Source organism: Chanodichthys erythropterus, chromosome 18 (genome assembly GCF_024489055.1).
Source record: "Chanodichthys erythropterus isolate Z2021 chromosome 18, ASM2448905v1, whole genome shotgun sequence".
Lineage (NCBI taxonomy): Eukaryota > Metazoa > Chordata > Actinopteri > Cypriniformes > Xenocyprididae > Chanodichthys > Chanodichthys erythropterus.
Window position 1 is genome coordinate 11,655,843 of NC_090238.1, and position 21,776 is coordinate 11,677,618.

The window sequence follows — 21,776 nt, forward strand, 5'->3', positions numbered from 1 at the left end:
TTTAGATGGTGGTGCCCCTGAGGCATCATCTGCCTTGTATCCTGAAGCACTTTACAACAAAAATAAGAGGAAATCGAATGTCAATTGGGTGTTTTTTGCTGCCTCCTGTGGTGCTGTGCCACTAGTTATTTCTCAACATAGCCAACAATACATCCTCATCAAGAAGCAATCATAACAACCCTATGATGAAAAGGTTAAGAAATGCCCAGCAAGCTTGTCACTGCATTGTGCTGATATATTTATCTATGCTTAACTTAGTCTACAAAAAAAAAAAAAAAGAAAAAGAAAAGAAAAAAATACTTTTTTTACAGTAAAAAAAACTGGTAACTGTGGTTGCCAGAACTGTACACTCTAAAGAATGCTGGGTTAAAAACAACCCAAGTTGGGTTGAAAATGGACAAACCCAGCAATTGGGCTGTTTTAACCCAGTGGTTGGGTTAAATGTTTGCCCAACGTGCTGGGTAGTTTTATTTAACTTAACTGTTTATAAAATTACTATATTGCTTGCTTAAAATGAACCCAAAATATGCTAGAAATTAACATTTATTAATGTTCAATTAATAATTATTAAACATTAAACATTTATTAAATTGCTTATTAATAAATTTATATTAATAAACTATTAAACTATTAAATTTATATTAATAAAATATTAAAGCTTATTAATAAACATTCACCTTTTGTCTATTATTGTTGCCACTAATTGCATCTGGTTTTTAATTTCCCAACTATTTTGGGTTCATTTTAAGCTAGCCATATAGCAATTTTTTGGGGGGGGGGGTTGTGCACTGTTTCCCAAAAGCATCGTAAGCCTGAGTTGATGGTAGCTCCATTGGTGGCAATGGCTCTGCGATCAACTTGGGTTTACGATGCTTTTGGGATAAGCAGCCCTGGTTAAGTTGCATAGTGTGTTGAAATGTGCAGTTATGGTAAGGGGAATGACATTTCCAAAACACGCTTGAAGCGGTTGACCAATCACAACACACTGTCCCAGCTGACCAATCAGAGCACATTGCACTTTTTGGAAGAATGGGTTTCATAGAGACAGGCACGAAACAGGGCTACGTTTACGGAAACTATTGTTATCCAACTAAAGTCGCAAGTCGTTATCAGCATATATCAATGAGTCGGTGTTTCCCAAAATTATAGTTCCAAAGAACATTTGTAAACAACATCATAAAGTTATGAGGTTGGAACAACAGCTCTCGAGCTGTGGTTAGAAACATAGTTTCTTGTTTGCATGACATTTGATATTCAACAGTGCTTTGATCTGCCTGCATTGACACTATTCTTTAAGAGCTGCTGTGCAGCCAAAATAACGTACCAGTTATCAATGTAAAGCTGCTTTGACACAATCTACATTGCAAAAAGCGCTATATAAATGAAGGTGACTTGACTTGACTTGTCATGTGGACTTAATAAATCTGAATATATACAAATGTCATTTATGTCTTTTAGTTTATCAAGAGATTTAAAGCACCATTTTTGAAGAGTGCTCATGTGCGTGTCACAGACACGTCAGGTTCCACCTCACTCCCTTACCCGCGCACTCAATCACCGGAATTCTAATCACCGCCACCTGAAGCTCATCATCACAGTCATCAGCCACACTACAAGAACCCCACACTCACACACACACATTGTCCGGTCTCGTTCGTGATACACCCCGTTGTTCACTTACCTCAAGGACTCTCGAAACTATACTTACCTGTTTACTTCATCTCCTTCGTCTCCATTGTCTCCAGTACTCCTCGTGTTCCTACCTGCCTGTGTGTGTGAGTGTTCCTGTCTGCCATCTCCAGCGTCTCCTTCCACCATCACCTGCATCACAAGGAAAAGGACAGTATTACCTCTTATTCATCTCCAAGACCTTCCATATCCACATTCCCTTACCTGTTTGCTCAGCTGATTGTCACAATAAATTACCCAACTGCTTTTATCTGTGCTTCCGGTGTCTCTGTTGTAACAGAAGACCGGACCATAACAGCCATACATCAGCATGAGCTACAATGACCCATTTCAAGAGCTCGTGGACGCATTGCGCCGAGCACTCACCCCTCAACCACAGTCACCGCCGCCAGGACCCCTCACCGCTGCCACTTCCGCATCCACTGTCACCGCTGCTTCACCTGTTTACACCGCCAGTCCCATGGCCAAACCAGCGCCCTACTCAGGATCGGCGGAGGACTGCAGCGGATTCCTTCTTCAGTGTGAGTTGGTCCTGGAGATGCAGCCGCACCTCTATCCCACCGAAATGGCGAAGATAGCGTTCATAATCTCCCAACTGCAAGGTAAGGCCCTTCAATGGGCGGATTCCCTCTGGACTCAAAAAGGCTCAGTCGTAAAATCCTATCCAGCGTTCGTCTCCCACTTCAGAGAAGTCTTCGGAAGACCTTTGGCTGATTCTTCTACTGGTGAGAAACTGTACAATTTAAAACAAGGAAACCAGACTGTTAACGATTATGCCTTGCAGTTCAGAACGCTCGCCGCAACCAGCGGCTGGAATGAACAAGCCCTCATCACCACCTTTCGACAAGGTTTGGAGCCTAATGTGCGGTTGCATCTCGCTGCATACGAGGACTCCATGGGACTCGAACAATTCATCCAACTCGCCATCCGTGTGGGTTCTCGTATGCAGTCGTGTCTCCTTGAGCACCAGGGCCAACCACTGACCACCACCCTCCTCCGTCGGTCCGAACCCGTCAGCTCTCCAGAACCAGCCACCGAACCCATTCAAGTGGATAACTCACGTTTGTCTCCAGCAGAAAGGCAGAGAAGGCTGACCCTGAATCTTTGCTTGTACTGTGGATCCCCTGGGCATGTCATCTCCACATGCCCAACCCGTCCTCCTCGACCTGTGGTGAGTGCTATCATTCCTTCAATCCAAAAGATGAAACCACTCACTACTATCGTAAACCTTACTGCTGCTAATGCTTCCGTTCCAGTGGTGGCGCTCCTCGATTCAGGGTCAGCAGGAAACTTCATCTCCGGTGCCCTCTGTCGACACCTCGGGCTCAAGACCTCGCCTTCTCCGATTAACTACCAGGTCCACTCCATCACGGGCAAACCCCTAAGCCGAAAGATGATTCGTCGCGTTACTGGTCCCCTTCAACTGCAAGTGGGTATCTTCCACTCTGAGAACATCCATCTGCTGGTTCTGGAGGAATCCACCGCTGACGTGGTTCTAGGGCGCCCGTGGTTGGAACTCCACAATCCCACCATCTCCTGGCGCACGGGCGAAGTCCTGAAGTGGGGCGACCACTGCTTCTCCAGCTGTTTCCCAGAACTTCCTGTTCCAAGATCTCCTCTCTCCAAGAATATCTCCTTGAACGCTACCTCCATCGAAAGTCCTGTGGAAAAACGCTCCGTCGATGTTCCACCCGACTACGCCCCCTTCAGTGACGTCTTCTGCCCGCAACGCGCCTCCAAGCTTCCTCCACACCGGCCATGGGACTGCGCCATCGATCTGTTACCGGGTGAGCCAGTGCCTAGGGGACGCATTTACCCCCTATCTGTACCGGAGGAGAAGGCCATGGAGGAATATATTAAAGAGGCCCTTAACCAAGGATACATCCGCCCGTCTACTTCCCCTGCTGCTTCAAGCTTCTTCTTCGTGGCCAAGAAGGACGGAGGCTTGCGGCCCTGTATCGATTATCGCTCATTGAACAAAATTACAGTGAAATTCAGGTATCCACTTCCCCTCGTCCCAGCGGCCCTGGAACATCTCCGCGGTGCCACTGTGTTCACCAAGCTGGACCTCCGCAGCGCGTATAACCTCATCCGGATACGCGAGGGGGACGAGTGGAAGACCGCCTTCGTCACGCCCACCGGCCACTATGAATATCTCGTGATGCCGTATGGCCTGGTCAACGCCCCCTCCGTATTCCAGGATTTCATCCATGAGGTGCTCCGGGAGTTCCTCCACAAGTTCGTTCTGGTGTATATTGATGACATCCTCATCTACTCCCGGAGCTTGGCCGAACATCGCCACCACGTTGCGGAGGTCCTCAAGCGCTTACTGCAGTTCCAACTCTTCCTAAAAGCAGAGAAGTGTTCCTTCCATCAGCCCTCTGTCCACTTCCTGGGATATGTGATTGACCACAGTGGCATCCGAATGGACGAGGGGAAGGTTTCCGCCATCCAGAACTGGCCAACTCCCACTACCATTAAAGAACTCCAACGTTTCCTCGGCTTCTCCAATTTCTACCGTCGCTTCATCAAGAATTACAGCACCATCGTCAGCCCACTCACCAACCTGCTCCGTAAACAGCCCAAGTCTCTGTCCTGGTCCCAGCCTGCCACAGAAGCTTTTGAGACCCTCAAGAAAGCCTTCACCACCGCTCCCCTCCTCGTCCACCCCAATCCAGATTTACCATTCGTCGTGGAGGTGGACGCCTCCACCACCGGAGTGGGAGCGGTCCTCTCACAGCAGCAGGGGAATCCAAGTAGGCTCCATCCATGCGCCTTCTTCTCCCGCAAGCTCAACCCGGCGGAGGTAAATTACGACATCGGGGACCGTGAACTCCTGGCTGTCAAGCTCGCCCTTGAGGAGTGGAGGCATTGGTTGGAGGGAGCTAACCACCCTTTCCAAGTTCTTACTGACCATAAAAACCTTGAGTATCTGAAAGCTGCCAAACGACTCAACCCACGTCAAGCCAGATGGGCAATGTTCTTCTCAAGATTTAACTTCGCCATCTCATACCGCCCTGGGTCGAAGAACCTCAAGGCCGATGCTCTCTCACGTCTCCACGCTCCCGAGGAGAAGAATGATGACCCTGAAACTATCCTGCCCGAGTCTCTCTTCATGAGCCCCATCGAATGGTCGGAAGAGACCTTACCCTCCTCCAATGCCTCCTCACGCACTCCGCCGGGTTGTCCCCAAGGCTTGCGTTACATCACCAGGACACGACGCACTCCACTCCTGCACTCCGTTCACTCATCACTTGGCACTGGTCACCCGGGGGTCAATGAGACCCTCTCGCTGCTCAAACAGCGCTTCTGGTGGCCAAACATGGCCAGCGACGTCAGAAGGTACGTGCAGGGCTGCAGGGAGTGCGCCATCTCCAAGAGCCCACGCCATCTTCCAACCGGCAAGCTCAATCCTCTGCCCGTTCCTGAGAGACCCTGGTCACACCTGGGAGTAGACTTTGTTACCGACCTCCCTGAATCTGATGGTCACACCTGTATTCTGGTAGTCGTAGACCGTTTCTCCAAAGCCTGCCGTCTGATCCCCCTGGAAGGTCTACCCACTGCCATGGCCACAGCAGAATTAATGTTCAACCATGTCTTCCGTCATTATGGAATCCCCGAAGACATCTCTGATAGAGGACCTCAATTTATCTCTCGAGTCTGGAAGGTGTTCTTCTCCCTCCTGGGTGTGACCGTCAGCCTATCTTCTGGATACCATCCTCAGTCGAACGGGCAGACGGAACGGAAGATCCAGGAGATTGGCCGCTTCCTGCGTACCTTCTGTCATGGCCACCAGGACTCCTGGAACCAGTACCTGGGCTGGGCCGAGTACGCCCAGAACTCCCTCCGTCAAGCTACAACAGGATTAACACCTTTTCAATGCGTGCTCGGCTTCCAGCCCCCACTGTTCCCCTGGGACGGGGAACCCTCCAACGTGCCAGCGGTCGACTACTGGTTCCGGGAGAGCAAGAGGGTATGGGACTCAGCTCATCACCAGCTGCAGAGAGCCCTGCGCAGGCGCAAGATGACAGCCGACCTTCGGCGCTCCCACGCTCCTACCTACCAACCGGGGCAGAAGGTCTGGCTGTCCACCAGGGACATCAGGATGCGCCTGCCCTGCAAGAAGCTGAGTCCCCGCTTCATTGGCCCATTCACCATCCTCCGACAGATCAACCCCGTCACCTACCGGTTACAACTTCCTGCACAATATAAAAGAATTCATCCAACCTTCCATGTGTCACTCCTAAAACCTCACCACCCTTCTGTTCTTCCTTCCACAGAACCTGACGTGGCAGCCGTCGAGCCCCCCCTTCCACTCATCCTGGACGATGGGACTGCCTACGAGGTTCGAGAGATCCTGGACTCCCGGCGCCGTGGTGGTCTCTTAGAATATCTGGTGGATTGGGAAGGCTACGGTCCCGAAGAACGCTCATGGGTTCCTAAGAATGATATCCTTGATCCTACTCTGTTACAGACTTTCCACACCAACCACCCGGACAGACCTGCCCCACGACCTCGAGGACGACCACCACGACGTCGGGGTCCTCGGCCCTCAGGAGCGGGCCGTGGGAGGGGGGGTACTGTCACAGACACGTCAGGTTCCACCTCACTCCCTTACCCGCGCACTCAATCACCGGAATTCTAATCACCGCCACCTGAAGCTCATCATCACAGTCATCAGCCACACTACAAGAACCCCACACTCACACACACACATTGTCCGGTCTCGTTCGTGATACACCCCGTTGTTCACTTACCTCAAGGACTCTCGAAACTATACTTACCTGTTTACTTCATCTCCTTCGTCTCCATTGTCTCCAGTACTCCTCGTGTTCCTACCTGCCTGTGTGTGTGAGTGTTCCTGTCTGCCATCTCCAGCGTCTCCTTCCACCATCACCTGCATCACAAGGAAAAGGACAGTATTACCTCTTATTCATCTCCAAGACCTTCCATATCCACATTCCCTTACCTGTTTGCTCTGCTGATTGTCACAATAAATTACCCAACTGCTTTTATCTCTGCTTCCGGTGTCTCTGTTGTAACAGTGCGTACGTGCTCTAGTAAAAACTAGCTTATTATTGAATCTGGAAAAAAAGTACTTTTTTTAATGTACACTAATTTACATTGTAAATACACTGTTTGTTTGTTTTTTGCTTTTAGTAAACTAAACTTAATGTACAATGTTTATCCATTTGATTTGTCCAATGTATTTGAATTGACAAAATTCTCAACTTTTTAAGTAAAACTCAAAAAAGCCTGTGCAAAAAAAGAAACAAAATATGAGTTGAGATTTTTTACCTATTGCCACACCATCAAGGTTTCATGTCTCTTGGTTTTTTGGATTTCTTGCCTGTCTTTTGGATTATACTTTTGCCTGTTCCCTGCCTTGTTTGCTTGATTGGATTGCCTGCCTGGATATTGACCTGTTGCCTGTGTTTTGGATTACGTCTCTGGATTGTCCCTCTAATAAAAGCTGCATTTGGATCTCCAACCTTTTGAGTCTTAGAGCAGTACCTAACACTGTGATTGCTGTAATTCTAGCGCTTCTCCTCATGTTCATTTACTTATTTTTGATACCTAATTTACTAAAGCATGCCTTTTATTTCATTTCAATATGGATGTTGTCCGACAAAAAAATTAACTATAAAATTAATAAATAAAGCCAAATTGTGGAAACTGTGAAGACTTTCTGGTACGATGCTAATACATTTCACTGCTCCCTTATGTGGGTTTATTATAAACAGCCACTCCTATAAACTTGTGTAGTTTTACTTAAATAGGGTTTTTATAATAAATTAAAATTATATCAATAATAAATTAAAAGACATAGGCTATAGCCTACTTCATATGTGATGCAAGCACAGCAGATGACCTTCTGTAATGTCCACATCTAGAAAACACTCTGTAATAAACACAGAGATGTTAGTCCCATCCAAATTGGTACATAAAATCACAAATGGCGAGTGATAATAATTGTAATTCAAACGTCATTTAGAAAACTAGTCCCATCTGAACAGGGCTATATAAGGGAACATATCATAAACCAATTAACAGGTTTTTACAGTAGCATTTTTACAGTCTTTTAATTTTAAAATTGCAATCTTTTTTGACAGTGTAGTATTTTAGCTCAAACCACACTGCTGAAGAGAGAGAGAGAGAGAGAGAGAGAAAGAGGATTACCAGCTTGTTGTATTCCTAGTCAATACACCTCTTTTGGATTCACAACATGTTAAGGTCATGAGGGAGCACAGATAAGCATATAGATTATTGTTAAATAGGAAATGCCAATACACGCAAGCAATGCCAAGCCATGGCTGTTTTCTTTTAATGATCCTCTCAGAGATTCTAAAGAGCCAATAAATGACTGGTGATGGGTGGTTAATCCTGTCTATAGTCAACAATCTGGCTTAGCAGGTCCTACACTCATCTCTCTTTATCCAGGTTTCATAATTTATTGATAGAAAAACTTACATCTGTTTTCCATAAGCCATCTGTAAATTGGAAGTCTGCCTCTCATAAAACGATCTGTTGATACAAGTATCTACTGCATTCTGTGCCGCACATTCAAGCATTACGTTACTCCCTGAACTTAATCTGAAATACTGATGTATACTAATGTTTAGTCTTTTTACCATATGAATTTGTTATGGTATATTACAAAATCCAAGCACACTATAAAAGTTTAAAATTAAAAGCATTTAAAGTGCATGTTTAAAGCCGAAAGTGTTTTAAAGTGCATCATTTCGTACTTTTTTCTTAAGCAAGACTGATCACACTGATTTAGATTCCTCTTTGTATTCATGACACGTTTATATAATCGCACTGGGTAGTAAAATGATTTACGTAATCATGATCAATGAGGGATATTCTATCAGAATATCCCTCTTGGCAGAAGGATGAAGGAAGTTCAAGCAATTTTCAGAGGCAAACTATCCATCACAGCTCATGTCTTTGGAGAAGCAAAACTAGGCTATATCCAACAGCCTGGAAATCAATTATTTTGCAAATATCTGCCAAGAAGGTCTTTGGCACATCAAGAGCATAATGATGTTGATTATGTTAATTAAATAAAAGATTTAAAATTCCCCCACACTTTTAAAAACCATTAGAAAAAGATGTACACTGTTGTTTAAAAGTGATAATATTATAAAAGATTTCTATTTCAAAAGTTTTTCCATTGAAATTTCTATATAGAGTTGTGCAGGTAAGAACCTGGAAGTCTAATTCGCCACTGGTTCCTTAAAAATTTTCCTATGGGGTTTTTCAATTTATGAGTAAAATAAAGCCTGTGGTAAATATAACTTGATGATACTTTTGTTCTACAACGTATACCGAACACACTCAGACCCCAAACTGTCTTATCTATTTACTTAATAAAAATATATGTTTAAAAAAAAAAGAAAAGAAAAAAAACATAACTTCAAAATTCACATTTTCTCTATGGGTGTGTGTAATTTCTGTTGTAAAACAAAGCGTCAAAGTATCGTCAAGTTCCTAAGGAACGTGCAGCGAATTAGTTTTCTGGGTTCTGACATTATAAATGTGAAAATGAGTTAGCATTTTAGTACTTCCGGTTCTATTGTTACAAAGTAAATGTTTTTTTGTTTTTTTTTAAATGGGATTTTGGTTAAATGGCTGAAATAACGTCTGAGGTGAACACAAGCTCAAGACACTTTCACATTTTATTCTACAGCATAAAATACATCAGTATTACCCCACTCCCACTCAATTTTTTAAAGCTGTTACATGTCTTGAAAAAGGCTGGGACTCCAGACTCCAGATGCTGTCACGGACATTAAACATCATCATGCTGAACAGGTAAGCTCAGTCTGCATTTACAGCCTCATTATGCTTATAATTGTGCTCTCATAAACTATTCTAAGTCAAACTTTCAAGGAAAATGTTCTTGTTTTTTTTTTTTTTTTAGATAAAAACTGAAAGAATTGTCAGAAGCTTAGTGACTGTGATGTTGAAGTTGTGGGACCATGGTGTAGTTTGTTTATAGTCTAGCATTAGCTTTTTACTTTAGGTGACTGTATTTAGGCTTCAAAATTCATAAAGTTGTATTCATCTGTGAATATTATCTTGATGGACAAAACGTGTAACTGTCATAAACTTTTGTTAACAGAGCTTGTTTTTTTGTGATAATCCAAAAGCCTATGGAAAAATCCTATTGAGTTTTTGTACAGGGAACCAGTCTGATGATAATTAGCCTTTCGCCGAGCCCCGCCCCCCTTATTTACTGTTGCTTTGTCCGACAAGCTATGGCGCTGTCACTCCACACGCAGTGTAAAATACATTGCGGAACAAAGAGGATACTGACCACACATCGACAGACAAGACAGAGCAGGTTATTTATGATATTAAACAAAGTCCCAGCTTTCAAACCGTGTTAGTTATTAAAGAAATTCAAACAAGAAAAACCGTTTTGTTGCTCTTTAATGTGTCGTGACCATGGTCGTGACAGATTGCTGTAGATCCTCAGCTCAACCGCTCGTAAAAACCGATCATCTCTTCCTATTAGTCCATGAACATGAGAATGAATGTTGTTTCAAACGCGGAAAGACGTCAATACACCATTTTTCATATTTAACTCCACCGAGGTTAATCTTTTAACTACTGGCTGCTTTGTCGGACAAAATGGCGGATGCGGCGTTCTGATTGGTTAGATCGCTTGTCAATCAAACTCCCGGCGAAAGGTCAATTGTCGATTGGCCTACACAGTGACGTCACGTTTACCAGTTAAAGGGTTAGTTCACTCAAAAATGAGAATTCTGTCATTAAATATGTCCCTCATGTAGTTCCCCAACCGTAAAGCCCCGGGTATAGTCGCGAGTGTGAAAAGACCGGTTTAAAAACACTCTTGAAAAAAGACAAAAACATGACAATGGACGGCGAACTTGACCAGCGTTTGTGCGAAGAGATTATAAAGTAACCACATTTGTACAATTCATGTTTGAAAGAGTACAAAGAGAGTGTTTAGGGTGGCAAATTCATGGAGGGGGATAAGTAAAATATGGGAAAGGATGCACTTCTTTTCTTCTCCGATCATGCCCAGTGAATGTCACGTTGATGACACGACTCAGTGCTGCTCTCCGATGTCTGGTAGAGCATAGAAAAAAAACTGTACTGCGTATGTGACGAGCGCGGTCATCCGCGCCCATCCGTGTAGTATACTTTGAAAGACGCGCAGACGTGACTGCGCGCGTGACGCGTCAGGGCGCGGAAAGTGAAGTATACCCAGTGCTTAAGACCTTCGACACATGCGTGTGATGCTGACACTGGAGCCAGTCAATAATGAGTCTGTGTTCTGACCTACAAACCCGATTCCAAAAAGATTGGGACTCTGTACCAATTGTGAATAAAAACAGAATGCAATGATGTGGAAGTTTCAAATGTCAATATTTTATTCAGAATACAACATAGATGACATATCAAATGTTTAAACTGAGAAAATGTATACTTTTAAGGGAAAAATAAGTTGATTTTAAATTTCATGGCATCAACACATCTCAAAAAAGTTGGGACAAGGCCATGTTTACCACTGTGTGGCATCCCCTCTTCTTTTAATAATAGTCTGCAAATGTCTGGGAACTGAGGAGACAAGTTGCTCAAGTTTAGGAATAGGAATGTTGTCCCATTCTTGTCTAATACAGGCTTCTAGTTGCTCAAGTGTCTTAGGTCTTCTTTGTGGCATCTTCCTCTTTATGATGCGCCAAATGTTTTCTATGGGTGAAAGATCTGGACTGCAGGCTGGCCATTTCAGTACCCGGATCCTTCTTCTACGCAACCATGATGTTGTAATTGATGCAGTATGTGGTCTGGCATTGCCATGTTGGAAAATGCAAGGTCTTCCCTGAAAGAGACGACGTCTGGATGGGAGCATATGTTGTTCTAGATTATGTATATACCTTTCAGCATTGATGGTGCCTTTCCAGATGTGTAAGCTGCCCATACCACACGCACTCATGCAACCCCATACCATCAGATATGCAGGCTTCTGAACTGAGTGCTGATACCACTTGGGTTGTCCTTGTCCTCTTTAGTCCGGATGACATGACGTCCCAGTTTTCCAAAAAGAACTTCAAATTTTGATTCGTCTGACCACAGAACAGTTTTCCACTTTGCCACAGTCCATTTCAAATGAGCCTTGGCCCAGAGAAAACGCCTGCGCTTCTGGATCATGTTTAGATATGGCTTCTTTTTTGACCTATAGAGTTTTAGCCGGCAACGGCGAATGGCACGGTGGATTGTGTTCACCGACAATGTTTTCTGGAAGTATTCCTGAGCCCATGTTGTGATTTCCATTACAGTAGCATTCCTGTATGTGGTGCAGTGCCGTCTAAGGGCCCGAAGATCACGGGCATCCAGTATGGTTTTCTGGCCTTGACCCGTACGCAGAGAGATTGTTCCAGATTCTCTGAATCTTTGGATTATATTATGCACTGTAAATGATGATAACTTCAAACTCTTTGCAATTTTTCTCTGAGAAACTCCTTTCTGATATTGCTCCACTATTTTTCGCCGCAGCATTTGGGGAATTGGTGATCCTCTGCCCATCTTGACTTCTGAGAGACACTGCCACTCTGAGAGGCTCTTTTTATACCCAATCATGTTGCCAATTGACCTAATAAGTTGCAAATTGGTCCTCCAGCTGTTCCTTATATGTACATTTAACTTTTCCGGCCTCTCATTGCTACCTGTCCCAACTTTTTTGGAATGTGTAGCTCTCATGAAATCCAAAATGAGCCAATATTTGGCATGACATTTCAAAATGTCTCACTTTCAACATTCACAATTTGTACAGTGTCCCAACTTTTTTGGAAACGGGTTTGTAGAACCTGGAAGCACTGAACGTAAACAATGTATGAGAATGACACAGAAGAGAATATATTGTTGAATAAAGTTGTTATTTTTGTTTTGTTTGTTTTGTTTTGTAAGTTTGAACCACTGTAGTCACGTCAACTGTTTTAACGATGTCTTTGGTACCTTTCTAGATCTTGAAAGTGGTGGTTATATTGCTGTCTATGGACGACGAGTCATATACCTCTCAGATTTCATCAAAAATATCTTAATTTGTGTTCTGAAGATGAACAAAGATCTTACAGGTTTGAAACAACATGAAGATGAGTAATTAAAGGGTTAGTTCACCCCAAAATGAAAATAATGTAATTTATTATTCACCCTCATGCCGTTCAACACCCTTAAGACCTTCTTTCATATTCAGAAAACAAATTAAGATATTTTTGTTGAAATCCGATGGCTCAGTGTGGCCTGCATAGCCAGCAATGACATTTCCTCTCTCAAGATCCGCAGTGAATCGCAACCATTTTTGAGTAATGGACCCCCGTCATATTTGGAACCATCCTCAAGGACCCCAGAATAAAAGTTGTTTATTGGTATCATTAATTTCTTTGTGACGACCAAATGCAATAAAGTAAAATTTACTACTATATTAGTTGACTTGTCCTATATATTTAGTCATATCATCAGTTTTATTAATACATATATTACCTTTTTTTATGGGAACATGTCAAATGTCAAAATATACAAAAATTCATATTCAGATAAGTGATATAAGGACCCCCTGGCATTATGTCAAGGACGACTAGGGGTCCATGGAACCCTGGTTGAGAAACACTTCCATAATGTACAAAAAAAATATTTAAATCAGTTCATGTGTGTACAGTGGTTCAATATTAATATTATAAAGTGACAAGAATATTTTTGGTGCACCAAAAAAACCAAAATAACGACTTATATAGTGATGGCAATTTCAACACTGCTTCAAGAAGCTTCGGAGCATAATGAATCAGCATATTGAATCATGATTTGGATCACGTGTCAAACCGCCAAACTGCTGAAATCACGTGACTTTGGCGCCCCGAACTGCTGATTCAACACGCTGATTCACAATGCTCCAAAGCTTCATAAAGCAATGTTTTGAAATCGGCCATCACTTTATAAGTCATTATTTTGTTTTTTTGGCGCTCCAAAAATATTCTCATTGCTTTATAATATAATAAGTATTATTACGTAAACTTATTGTTTAATGTTTTATGTTTATGCTCACTGGAAGCAGGGCTTGCTGACATCTTTGAAGTGACGTTAAATGACGGGTATCGATATCGATATATATCCCAAGTTCACAGGTAGAATGTCTGACTTTGAGTGGTGTTCCAGATGTTATTTCCAAGAATGAGGTTGGGAAAATCCAAATCCCGAGCTGTCTGGAATACAGCATAATCACCAGGAAAAACTACAACAGACTACAAACATGGCACTCGGGACAAGAAGTAACATAAAGGTCCAGGGACAAACACAGAGAAAATATGACACGTCGGTGAGAATAAAAGACATCTTTCGAAAACATTAAAAAAATCTTAAAGACCCCAAACTGTTGAATGTTAGTGTAAACAAAAAAAAAAAAAAAATATATATATATATATATATATATATATATATATATATATATATATATATATATATATATATATATATATGGTGAGGCTATATTTCATAAATATCAGGGCTATTTGTTTTTACAATTTTATTGGGGGAAGTTGTCACATGCATTTCATATTTTGCAATTTTATCCAATTGAATACAATTCTAAAACAATAGTTGGATACTAGTTGGAAAAACAGGGCTTAGATTGAGCCAGGATTAGGCCATAGTTCAATTAGGACATTTAAGTAGGCTAGATTTTATAAACATGCTTTAGAAACAAAAAGATGTTGCTTTCAAGTTGCTTTCAGTTAAAACAGTGTCAACCTGTGAAAACGTGCCCCACTAGTATCTTGTCTTGTGGATTATAAAAGTTAAAATGTAATTTTATTTTATTTAAATTTTTTTGGCAAAAATCTTTACAAAAATGTACAGTACTTGATTCAGGAAAATAAGTAAATAAATCAAAGTCAAGGTTGGTGCTATAACTAAATCTTTGCACTGTAACTATTAGGAGTTAGTTTTCATAACAACAAACAAAATGTCTTTTAAAATTAACTAAGCCACGCAGAGTGAAAACTCTCTGAGAGGCAATGAGTGAAAAGAGGAAGTGAGGTTTTTGGCTTGATAGAGCCTCCAGAGTCATAAACACTCAAGGTTGTCGGCCTTATGCACGGATGAATTCACTCAGGTCCACTTCACTAATGAAAGAAGTCATGACTATTCTTGAATATACACACACACACACACATGTGAACACCCAAACACAAAAACTCACATAAACACCAGAAGCTATCAAATTAATTTCTAAAGCAGTGCAGTTTAAATCTGAATCCCTTCTGCAGCCCTGACCTGCTGCCAATGTATATTTAATCAAGATGAATGACCTTTTTTTGCAGTCTTTGTGTTTTCTGCAGCCCGACCAATGAAATACATGGCCTTCGCTTTAAGTGATTGCTTCTGGAAGGCGAGGGAGCAGATTCATTCATTTCAGGACATTGAAATGTTTTCACAAGCACGGATTCACTGTTGTGGTAAGAAGATTATCACAGTAACCATTTGAACCAATAATGCAAAGAAGGTTGGGATATGTCTGAGGAATCTCATATCTGCCATCTCCCCCATTCTGCTTATAAGCTTAAAGACATGAAACAGAAAAACATCCAAATATAGCTGGGTGTTTATGCATGCTATTGCATGTCTGGAGAAATGTAGCCTACTCCTCTGCTCTACCCTGTCAGGGTTTATTTTGTGATAATGACAGGCTGACATTCCCTTATCCAGCTTATTACATGGCTACTCACCAAATAAATAAATATAAGGACATGAAATATTGATTTGAATTGAAACTGGAAAGCGAGGATTGAGTGGATATGACGTCATTGACATGGTCTGTGTCCTGGTTAAAGTCGCTGATTTCTCTGGATTTAAACATTGTTGGAAATGTTTGGTATAATCCAATTACACAAGTCAACTAAATATGTAACATTGTTCCAGTGGTTTTTGGATATTTTAATCTAAAAATCTTACATATTGTACCTTTAAGAAAACAATTTTGAAGGCGCAGCCTAAGCCTCAACTTGCCAACATGTTTGCGTTTGTTTTGATGGTAATTTTTTTTTATTTACAATAAAACTAGCTAAACTGCAAAATACATCAGCACTGTACAATTACAAAAAAATATATCACTCCATAAATTGAATAAAAACATAAAAATGCAAAAACACCTAAATGCACAATCTTTATTCATCATTTTGTAGAAGTAGATTTTTTGGAAGGAATTGAATGCACCCGACATCGTAATTACGACTTCCCAACTCGTAAATACGAACTTCCCAGAAGGAATTTAATGCACCTGACATCGTAATTATGACTTCAGAACTTGAACGCACCTGACAACGTAATTACGGCTTCCCAACTGGTAAATACGAACTTCCCAGAAGGAACTGAACGCACCTGACATCATAATTATGACTTCCCAACTCGTAAATACGAACTTCCCAGAAGGAATTTAATGCACCTGACATTGTAATTATGACTTCCGAACTTGAACGCACCTGACAACGTAATTACGGCTTCCAAACTTGTAAATACGAACTTTCCAAAAGGAATTGAATGCACCCGACATCATAATTATGACTTCCCAACTCATAAACACGAAGTTCCCAGAAGGAATTGAATGCACCTGACATCGTAATTATGACTTCAGAACTTGAACCACCTGAAAACGTAATTACGGCTTCCCAACTCGTAAATACGAACTTCCCAGAAGGAACTGAACGCACCTGACATCATAATTACGACTTCCCAACTCGTAAATACGAACTTCCCAGAAGGAATTTAATGCACCTGACATTGTAATTATGACTTCCGAACTTGAACGCACCTGACAACGTAATTACGGCTTCCCAACTCGTAAATACGAACTTCCCAGAAGGAACTGAACGCACCTGACATCATAATTACGACTTCCCAACTCGTAAATACGAACTTCCCAGAAGGAATTTAATGCACCTGACATTGTAATTATGACTTCCGAACTTGAACGCACCTGACAACGTAATTACGGCTTCCAAACTTGTAAATACGAACTTTCCAAAAGGAATTGAATGCACCCGACATCATAATTATGACTTCCCAACTCATAAACACGAAGTTCCCAGAAGGAATTTAATGCACCTGACATCGTAATTATGACTTCAGAACTTGAACGCACCTGACAACGTAATTGCGGCTTCCCAACTCGTAAATACGAACTTCCCAGAAGGAACTGAACGCACCTGACATCATAATTACGACTTCCCAACTCGTAAATACGAACTTCCCAGAAGGAATTTAATGCACCTGACATTGTAATTATGACTTCCGAACTTGAACGCACCTGACAACGTAATTACGGCTTCCCAACTCGTAAATACGAACTTCCCAGAAGGAACTGAACGCACCTGACATCATAATTACGACTTCCCAACTCGTAAATACGAACTTCCCAGAAGGAATTTAATGCACCTGACATTGTAATTATGACTTCCGAACTTGAACGCACCTGACAACGTAATTACGGCTTCCAAACTTGTAAATACGAACTTTCCAAAAGGAATTGAATGCACCCGACATCATAATTATGACTTCCCAACTCATAAACACGAAGTTCCCAGAAGGAATTTAATGCACCTGACATCGTAATTATGACTTCAGAACTTGAACGCACCTGACAACGTAATTTCGGCTTCCCAACTCGTAAATACGAACTTCCCAGAAGGAACTGAACGCACCTGACATCATAATTACGACTTCCCAACTCGTAAATACGAACTTCCCAGAAGGAATTTAATGCACCTGACATTGTAATTATGACTTCCGAACTTGAACGCACCTGACAACGTAATTACGGCTTCCCAACTCGTAAATACGAACTTCCCAGAAGGAACTGAACGCACCTGACATCATAATTACAACTTCCCAACTCGTAAATACGAACTTCACAGAAGGAATTTAATGTACCTGACATTGTAATTATGACTTCCGAACTTGAACGCACCTGACAACGTAATTACGGCTTACAAACTTGTAAATACAAACTTTCCAAAAGGAATTGAATGCACCCGACATCGTAATTATGACTTCCCAACTCATAAACACGAAGTTCCCAGAAGGAATTTAATGCACCTGACATCGTAATTATGACTACCGAACTTGAACGCACCTGACAACGTAATTACGACTTCCCAACTCGTAAATACGAACTTTCCAAAAGGAATTGAATGCACCCGACATCGTAACTACGACTTCCCAACTCGTAAATACTAACTTCCAAGAAGGAATTTAATGCACCTGACATCGTAATTGACCCTTCGCAAAGACCCGCCCCCCTTAGTTACTGTTGTTTGCCCGACAAGCCGTGGCGCTGTCACACCACACGCAGTGAAAAATACATGACAGAGCAAAGAGGACACTGACAACACGCCAACAGACAAAGCAGGTTACTTATGATATTAAACAAAGTCCCAGCTTTCAAACTGTGTAGTTTTTTTTTAAGAAATTCAAACAATAAAAACTGTTTTGTGGCTCTTTAATGTGTCGAGACAGATTGCTGTAGTGTCTCAGATCAACAGGCTCGTAAACCAGTCATCTCTTCCTACTAGTTAATTTATAGCATCAAATAAATATGAAAGAACATCAGAATGAATGTTGTTTCAACCACGGAAAGACGTCAATACACACCATTTTTCAAGTTTAAGTCCACCGAGGTTAATCTTCTAACTCCTGACTACTTTGTCGGACAAAATGGCGGATTCGCCGTTCTGATTGGTTAGATCGCTTGTCAATCAAACTCCCTGCAAAGGGTCAATTACAACTTCCCAACTCATAAATACTAACTTCCAAGAAGGAACTGAATGCACCTGACATCATAATTACGACTTCCCAATTCATAAATACGAACTTCCCAGAAGGAACTGAACACACCTGACATCATAATTACAACTTCCCAACTCGTAAATACAAGTTTCCCAGAAAGAATTGAATGCCCCGTATATAAACTTCCCAGAAGGAATTGAAAGTATCATGATTTATCCACCTTATTTTGCAATGCAAAAGAAAGCCATTTTATAGCTTATAGATAAGCTATAAAAGATAACAAGAAAAAAAAAAAAAAACTATTTATGTTACAAACCAGTGGTTTTCTAACAGCAATACATTAAAATAAGAAATGGCAGTTTGCAATATCATCAAGCAGCATAACAAGCTGTTTAGTACAGCTAAAATTAACTAAAATTGGATGACACTGGAAGCCAGTCACATTCAATTTACAAATGGTCACGTCTGCACTTACATTAAAAATAAGGTGGACACAGCGTTGTCATGGGAGACAGTAAATATTGGAAAATATCTGACCGCTGAATACCGCCACTGACCAATCAGAATCAAGCATTCAAGCGCTTAAATAATCCAGGTGGCATACAGCATACCTCTTGCAATCCCCTATGCATTTAACCATCCATTCTAAAGATATTCTAGTCACACCCTATGCTCTGTAGGGAAAACAAGAGGAACATGACCAGATCTCTGAACCAAGTCATAGGCTCTTGTATGGATACCTATCACTTCCTATAGTCTTCTGTTGCTCAGTATAGTGTAATTTCACACCAAGCCAGACAGATTACCCATGTGCATAAAAAAAATAATGAAAGGTATTTCTATAACATCTCTATTCCTATTCCTATTGTCCACATTCAATTGAGCTCTACACAGTCAAAAAGGAGATAAGGCTAAGTCTTTCAAAGCTGTATCCATGTAGATGTACAGAAAGGTTACGACCCAAAGGGGGAAGAAAATGTGCCACGAATACATAACCACATAAGCAGAGAATAAAAAAGACAAATAAGTGCCAGTGTGAGCACAGAAAAGATGTCAGGCTGACATTAAAACATTTATTCATATTCAAGTGGAAACTGCTTCTCTCTTGCGCAACCCGCCTTACTTGCATACAGGGTCAGGCAATAAATTGTTGACCAACTGTATAATGCATCAATGTCTGACTTGAAATGGTCAAAGAGATCAAGTCGACTGTCTCTGGAATAAAGAATAACCTGCTTTCTTCTGCAAGCGTGTTGCCATTAACATTTGAAAAGGGCACAGAGAAAGAATAAAACACACAAAAAAAAAGGTGAAGAATGGATGCAAGCGAGGTCACGCCGGTGATTTAAGAGCCATGTACACCTTCATGCTGCTAAAATTACATGGCAGAGGTTTTTATTTTTGCACTATGATATCAAATAGATGAGATGTAAAAAGACACGCCCTAAAACCTCATCTCAGCAAGGTAACATGGTGAAGTAATATAGTCATCTACACCCAACAAAAACTGAGGCTCAGTGTTGACCTGGGAAATTACCACAAAAATATATATTTCAGTGCATTAGATAAGCCAACTGCAAACATGAGATGCTACGGGGGTTTTTTTCCCCCCAATACTAGTTATTTTTGTTCTGTTTTTTTTTTTTTTTTTCTCTCTCTCAAAAAAAATATGCTGATTTGAATATAGTATCAGTTATGGTTTGGTTTGATCTAATGCAATAGCATTTATACATTTTTAGGTGTCCAAATATTTTTTGGGGTCACAAAAAAGCCATTTAGAGAACCTAAAATGTCTTTGAAAATATCTGTTTCAATCATTTCTGATCTAATCTAAGTGTTTTAATTTGGCCTTGTGTTATACAATTAAAAGCATCTGTTCTCTGAAAGTCATTGTAAGTACTTCCCAAATCACCACTGTATAATTAAGCTTCCCCTTTGCTTATGCAACACAAGTTTTTGTCCTCTTCTTTAAGATATCCCCAGCAGGATAACATTGTGTGAGCAATTAAAGGAACCCCTGATGTAATTAGGGAGCTTGATACCAATCCTTGATCATAAAAATGAAGACGCAGGTTGGAAGAAGCCTGTGGCAATGTCTGTGTAATATCAGTTACGTCGCTTGTAAATGGCCTACTAAAAAATAAAAAATAAAAATAAAAAAGACAAAGAAGAAGAAGAAGGGGGGAAAAGAAGAAAAAAATCAATTGTGAGTCACTTCTGCCCCCTTGTGGTTAGACCTTGCATTGGATTTATTAACTTGATATTAAATACATGATTTTTTTTGTATAAAAAGACATAATTATGCGTTTAAGCATAAATAAATATAGTTAGACATCTGAGGGAAAAAAGGGTATGTATTCCTTTTACAGTATTTCAGTATTGAACTTGAAAATATACAATATAGCCTAAAAATCTATAATCAACTACATGCTACAACAACAAAACAATTCAATTCCTATTGTCATTTTGCAACCTAAAAAAGATAAAATAGTTAATCTCTAGAAATAAAACTCTGCAGCTATTTTTCTTCCTACATTGCTATCAGATAGAAACTCATATTTCTAAGATATCAAACCATCAATCAATAAACCAAAATCCTATCTCTGATGACCTTGCTATTCCTTCCCCCAGAGAAGGCTGATAAATGAGGTACAGATTGTAGAAGTTTAAAAATCAAATATAAGTAATCAATGTATGCTTCCAATTGTATTATAAGCCTCCATAGGAGAACGCTGTAAATAAAGTAGTCTGTAAAGCTGACTTGGCAGCCCCACAAATCTGAGAAAATTCTTACCATCTATGAGAACTCCCTTCACATCTGACTCGCAATGAAAACGTAGACTGAGAAATGAAATGGTTTATGAAAGATGACATGTTCTGTGTGGATACTATCAAAGAAAGAAAGTGAATATTAAATTTATGCAATGCTTTTCTCTCCTCTGAAATTGTTTCCCAAAAAAACTGAGGAAAGACCACATGGCTCCATCATGCCTTACATACAGGAAAAAAAACAAAAAACATATTACCACAAACATACACCCCTTATGTCACATAATAGGATGGGCAAGGTGAATCTTCAAACTGCTATTAGATTTCAACCGGCATTGTATATATTTTTCATCAAAATCGACCAAAGAAATTTCAATATTCAGTTGTAAGTCATCATCTGACATCAAGCATTATAGTATATACATTTTCTGTTCATATGCTGATCGACTTTGATGAAAAACGTGTGAGCCCAGAGGAAGCACAGCATGACTTTTCTGTCTTCCAAATGTCTA